Genomic DNA, 7,654 nt, shown 5'->3' on the forward strand with positions numbered 1-7,654 from the left:
CGTTGCCAGGCGTAATTCAGCATAACCTTCCACGCTAGGACGAACGAGATTTGAGATAGGTACAATTACTGCTAAACCGGATAAATGTCTTTTATCCGAGAATTAGCAACCGGCTACCTCGTTATATTTTATTTTCCTCGTGAAACCGCTCGCTCTAACTCGTTTTGCATTTGTTCAAGAGAATAGAAGCTTGATCCGTGTTATAAATTATAATTACAACAAGTTGAAAGAAAGATATTATTAACAAGACATTATATATCTTTTAATGTTTTACGTAGTGTATGTCCATTTTTTTAATTGATAAATTTAGTACACAAAAATGAGATAAATCCTAATCTAAAGTTTATAATAGATCTAAAATAAATTTTATTAGTTGAGATTTCATTTTATAATAGATGTTATAGATTTACTTTTGTTTTAGTTTAGCACAAAAGTTTTAAAGATAAGAAATATATGTATAATATAAATCCTTCCACTAGTCTATTTGATTTTTTCTTGACTTAAAATCTATCTGTTATTAAATAAAATAAATAAATAATAAATTGTTACATTTGGAAGGCGTTTAATTAAAACGTGTTTTAAGGAATATAGATGTCAAAACTTGAACGTGATTAATAGAATCTTAACACACTTATGATAAATGATAGGTATGTTGCCTACAATGATTTTTATCGCGTAATTACTAGTATAGTCGCTATCTACGCTTAAGATCGTTTCTTCCGTAGCTGTGTAGTCAATTTAAGCGTATCGCATATATACCGAACTTCCTTGAAGCCAATTAGACGCAAACTGTTTGCGATTAAACGCATAACATTCGTGCGTTTCCTCAGTGTGAAACAAGTTTTCAAATTGACGACACTTAAAGACGTTTCTACAAATATTTTATCGGCAATTATACATATTTATATACCAATATAATTACTCACGTACACTCGATGAGATATGTGATGAGATACAAGAAAAACACTTCAGAGATAAAACGCGACAAATATCTAAATGCACAAGGTGTTTAAGCATGTTTTTTCAACAAATTTGAAATAGATTTTTTTTTAAATCGAAGCAAGTGTGATTATTCCTCAAAGAGCGATTAATAATAATCCAACAATTTGTGAATTCAACAAATCTTTATGGATGTGAATAAATAATAGTATAGCTGTCTTACTTATTAAATCGTGATATTTTGTTCTCGAACAGATTTCACGAATACCATAAGTACTTTTTAATTAGAATAACGTTTACAAGAAGGTAAGCTAAGTCTGATATTCGTAAGGTCAAGGCGTAACCTATATTATCACGCACAAATATACGACAAGCTCTACATGCGTACCGATACGCGATCAACCATATACTATTCCATATACGTTTCTCTTCAAGGCTATTATTCACGAATGTGTTGCGTGTCTTTACTATACGTGGACAAATTGATTGAAAGCTTCATTATACAACTATAAAAGTTGTACAAGAAGGTATATCACAAAAATCCGTAGAAAGCTAAGAAAATTTTAAAAACTAAGAAAACCTTTCAATGAAATCGATAAAAGAAAAGAAATTATGCCACAATTTTATAATAATTATAATTGAATATTATTTCCAATATGAGCGAAATTAAATTAGGAAGGAATATTTGAATTATAAGACACTGCGCTCAAGTTAAAATTTATGCTTGTTTGTAACTGTAATTGTTCAGGTGTACAAAGTTTTTTCAGCTATCTGATCGAACATTAACATTCAACAGAATCATTTTTCGAGCATTATAAAAGCAAGCAAAAAAAATATTTAAAATAAAAACCAAAATAAAATAAAAAACCATGTAGAACAATAATTCTTATTTGGCCGTCGCGATACTACTAGCAGTATAATTAAAATATAAAAATTTTTTTATAAAGAATGAATATTTAAATAAAAAGAATATAATTATGAATATATGTTATCAATGTCCTGTTGTTTACAGAAGGAATAGGACATTTGAAAATTTCTTTCATTTTTATTTACATGTATGGCCAAGCAATACTCTTATCTCTGTACTCGTTACATCGTTAACATAAAAGCGCGCGCAGCGCGGTATATGTAACCATTTGCGTTCGGTACACAAATCTTCTTGCACCTATTAATGCGCGCCGATCGGCTATATAAACTGATCACGAGCGAGAACAAAGTGAGCAAGCGAACAACAGAATTCTGCGTGGTAACGTTTAATGAAAACACGAACATGATCTTGATCAAAGATTCTAAATTAAATATATAATACTGTAGCTATTTAGATGTCTATTTACTCATTTTAAAACACACGCAACGTTTGGTAATGTAATTTGCATTGTTTGTTTGAAAATGAAAATTTCTCTTGTCTTAGAATGCATCAATACATGAAATCGATCGATAATATGTTGTTTTTAATCTTTTGAATGCTTCGAAAAGAAGTAAAAAATTATGAAAATAGATAATCGATAATTATTACTTAAAAATATTCTTAAAGCATTTAAAGTTCCTAAAATGTATGAAATTATGAGAAATCACAACGAAGAAATTAAATAATGAATTATTATTCTACATCATCTTATGTTACATTTGTTGCTAGATTTACTTTTAGCTGGCTGAAATAACATCTTGTTTTTAATTTATTGATTAGCTTGATCGTGAAAGGATAAACTAATTGTCGCTAATTATGTCGAACTCATTATTGATGCCTAGGTTGTTTCACTTATCACTATTAACGACCGTTTAAGAGATCGAGCATAAGATCGTTACTGTATGCGATAATTGTTGCTAAAATATTCGACCCACATGTTACGTCATTGGTAGTTCACATCCTTGTTTAACTTCTTCTCGCTGGATTTTTATTTGCGCTTCTAATATCAGATTGTTTAACAATGACGCGGCTTCTATATCAAACACATCGTGAAATGATAAGGATTCAAACTATCAGCGAAAAACTTTGCTAGAACGATCATTTGATATTCTAAGTTAATGTGTATAATTTTTTCATTTTATAAATTTGTGTGTGTATGTTATTTATTTTATGAATGTTGAATGAAGTTTAACATCTATAAATTGAAAAAATTACGAAAAAGTATTAAATGCTGTTCTCTAACAATAAAACTACACAATAAAGCATCTATCGATTTTAAAAATTATTTAACTTATATCTTTAAAATTATTTAAAACGTTATTGAGAAAAATTATAAATTTATAAATTTTTATTTGTTAAACAAGACGTTTCTGATTTAACATGATATTTCTTTTTATTAAACATTGTTATTTAAAATTATTTTAATTTTAATAAATATGGAAAGATATAAATATTATTTTATTTCATTTTTTAAATTATAATATCTGCAATAGTTTACAAATTTCGGTATCATTACTTACAAATAGAATATTTTTTAGTATTAAATATATAATTAGAGAGCAGTCTGAGAGTGCACGATTTTAGATAAGACCTCCGTTTACTGGCGCCTCTATGTGTACAATATGTGCATCTTGAAGTATAATGTAGCCACAGATATTTCCAGTGGGTAACACGTCCATCCATAGTCTTCGATTTTGTTTCGTGTTATGAAGTATCCAGAGAGACGTAGCGCCTCAATGTTGCACATTGAACTACGTAGCCACGAATATTTTCAACGGATAACAACCTACGAGTCCACGATTTTCGATTCTGTCTCACAGCGCCTTGAAATAATTTTTTATGAGAATTAAAAAATTAAAGAGCAAAATATATGGTCATTATAGAATATATATTTGAACTGTTATGATCTCGAAATATTTAGCGCTTTATAAATTAATGTTGTATAGGCATATATAGCGGCCAAGGCACGTCGCGTCGATTAAGCGCCGCGTGTGAATCAAGCGTAGACAATCGAAAGACAATAAAACCGATGTCTCTGCCAGAAACATTCCTGAAATCCGGCCAGATCGCTTTGTGTCACGGACTCGTGACTAATGGTTATTGACGATATTGATTAACCTGGGCTTACCTACATATTTGTCGAAGCAGAAAAAAAGACGAATTCGCACAATCTGTGAAAACTTATTTTAAGATATTTGCAATTCTTCCCGTTGAAATTAAATCTAATTTAATTTAAATATCGTTATTTGCAATTCGCCTACATATGTAACATGTAAGTATATATTATGATAATAATCAAACAACATTTGTCATCAAGCATATAAATATTCAAGTTTTTCCATATGTGTTTACTTGCCTTATAATATTGACATTACTTGTGGTGAATAGAACAATTTCTGACAGTTGAGATCGAGAAGTGACAAAGATGACAATAATACAGGGAAAATAGTTTCTTAACACAAAAGATAAAAAAACAAGTGCTAAACATATAAAAATTTTATAAATAACGATTTTATTTTAAAACAATCAATATCTATTACTGATAGATAGATATATATTATACCTATTCAGTTAGTGAGTTTTTATGCCAAAATTATATAAAGATACAAAAAGAAGACAAAGAATAGCAGGAAAAGCAAGAAAAAGTAAGTAACAAAAAATATTATTGTCAAAAAAACGTTAAAAAGAAATATAAATAAATAAATATTAATAAGAGATAATTAAGGAATATCATGCTGCTTAAAGCGGATCTTGGTGCTTAATGATATTTTATGTATTAATTTTATAATTTTATAATTTTTCAGTTCCGTAAACTGATATTTCTCGCAATAAATTCTTTACAGTTTTTAAAGGTGTCTCCGACATCATTATTAAAATTGGCGATTAAATTATTTTGAGATATCAATTCTTGCTTTAGTCTAGGATTGCGTTTCGAGTCCGATAACCCATATCAGAATGTAGTTTACCGCGGAACTAAAAAATTATAAATAATAATGAATGCATAAGATATCATTACGCTGCGTAAAGACCCGGCATTTAATGGCATTTCTTATCTTTTATTACACGTTTGCCTAAGAGTTAATTTATTATTATTATAAATAAATATATCAAGAAATAAACGTATATATTTTGGAACGTAATGTTTGAGAAATTTCTAATTTCGTGCAAGTAATAAATCCCAATTCAAATTTCCGCTACAGATCTCTAAAATTAAATTTTATTCCTAAATTATATATACATATATTGTACTATGTAATGTTATAAATTATTTTCAGTATTATCTCAAGACACGTACTACATGGACATGGAAATGTGACAAAGCTGAACATTTATTGCTCAAAGAATTTTAAGTTACTCAATCTTTATATATATAAATGCTGCATCTATAATTAGTTGTCTCATTTCTGAATAGAGCTCAAATCACAATATGACGAAAACGCCAAAAAAAGAATGGGAAAAAGCAATCAAAGAAGGAGATTTCCCAGATCTTTTTAGGACGATCTTCTCAGTCACTGCGTACTCCCGAAATAATGCCCAATCTGACAATAAGAAATTACTCATTTATATCCGGGCCTCAAACCTCCACAAAAATCTCCCCAATCTTTGAAAACGAATCTCTATTTCAAATGAGATTGACGAGTTTCTTCTCAGAAGGATCTCGTCAATCTCAAATCACCTCAGAAGGAACTCCTCAATCTCAGATTTCTTCAGAAAGAACCTCTCGATCTCAAATTTCCTCAGAAGAAATCTCTCCATCTCATATTTCCTTAAAAGCAGTTTCCTCTGGACTTAAACTCTCCCTAGAAAAAACTTCCCAGAGAAAAAACAGAAGAAAAAAACAAATCCCACAAAAATGTATTTTCCAAAAACAAATCTTAGAAGGAACTTCTGGATTTCAAATCACCTCAGGAAAACCTTCTCAGGAGAAACTTCCAGATTTTCAAGAAACTTTCAGATCTTCCCTAAAGAATTTCCAAAAACAAATTTCTCAAGAACAAACCTCAGAAGGAACCTCTCAATTTCAGATATTTTTAGATCAAACCTCTCGATCTCAAAACTTCTTAGAAGGAACCTTTCCATCTCAGATTTTCTTAGAAGAAATCTCTCGATTTCAAAACTTCTCAGAAGAAACTTCTCGAGCTCAAATTTCCTCAGAAAAAACTTCCACAAGAAATCCTGAGAATGGACCTATCCAAAACACGACAGAGGAGAGTGAATTACATAGATGCCCTACATGCGGAGCAAGATTACCAAATAAGGATATGCTTCGATTTCATATAATCCTACTAAGACATTGGCCTCCTAAAGCGATCAAAAGTCTCGTATTGGATGAATTAAAAAAAGATTGATGGATCGAAATTCAAACGATAAACTGTGTTATTCTCAGTTTAAGCGACTCATCACTATGTCAAATCATCGACGATTCTTCTCTCTTCTTTTCGCTCGATGAATGCGAATTTATAAGTCAAGGTACGTGCAATCACGACTTGCGCGATATCAAAAATAGAATTTTCGCTTAATTCATTTTATAGCGACAAACTGATAATTTCATTTAATGTAAATGTACATCCGTATGTATGCATACGTTACATAAGTGAATTGTTAATTTATTATCAAATTCATTCGCACAAACCATCGATAAACATTTTATCATTTATGAGATAAATTTGCGATGTTACGGAAACAACATAAAAAAATATTCTATTCTTTAGCAGCACCTTCTTGATTCTAGAGGATTTTCTTCTGATATTTAAGAAGTCAAAGAATGATATACTCTATAGAATGTAAAGAGATATCGTAATTCTTGATTATATTCGTGATCATAGTTTATGTGTCTTTTTCATACATGAATATTTTATACATAAGATTTGTTCTTATAAAATAAATACTAAGAATTCCTTACTTATAAGTAGAATATTTTTTTGTGACAAAAAATTACAAAACTTAAATATTTTCTAAGTTGTTTAACATTTAACGTAATGATGTAGGAAGTTGCCTTTTTTATTATATCGATTTGTTCTTAATGTCTTATTATATATGACATTGCGATTTTTTATTTGACAAAAATTAATTGCTACGATGAAATCATTAAAAAATTGTTTAAAATAGTTATTCGATGATTACTTACGATTATAACTAACAATTTTATCATTAGTTTACATGACTGAACTTTACAACTATCAATGTACCGATCAATTTCGTTTACTGTATTCCTTTTTATAGCGCTATACTATAATAAAAGCTATACTATTACAACGTGAAGAAATTCATTCTTCTTGATTTATAAGTATCGCTGAGATCAATCCTCATAAATTATTAAAATACCATTTTTTCTTCTATCAACAAATACCTTACAGGAAATCACAACAAAAGCGGAGGCAGAATTGGAGACAGAAATTCAGTTTGAAATTCTGATTTGAAATCGTGATTCGAGAAAATTCAAGATTTTATCGCGTCACAGCTATCATACGAATTGTATATCTGTTTCATGTATATACATTACGTGTTTTTTTATTTTTGGCATTAATTACATAATTGATGTTTATGCAAATACGCTGACGCAAATAAAATGGTTAATAATTGTTTCAGTAAACGAGAGTCGAGTTTTACGAGGTAAAAGTGATATATTTTGTTACATAAACAAATAAAATAATTGCAAAACGATGAAGAATGTGTTGTTGCAAGAGAAGCAAAAATAATTATTTTTGTAATTATTAAGTGTAAGGGTTAAAATAGTGTTTTACAGAAGTAAATAATTCGACAATATTTTTTGTTAGAAAAAAGTGTATTTAAGATCGGAAGAGCACA

Source organism: Wasmannia auropunctata, unplaced genomic scaffold (assembly GCF_000956235.1).
Source record: "Wasmannia auropunctata unplaced genomic scaffold, wasmannia.A_1.0 LD336041.1, whole genome shotgun sequence".
Classification (NCBI taxonomy): Eukaryota; Metazoa; Arthropoda; class Insecta; order Hymenoptera; family Formicidae; genus Wasmannia; species Wasmannia auropunctata.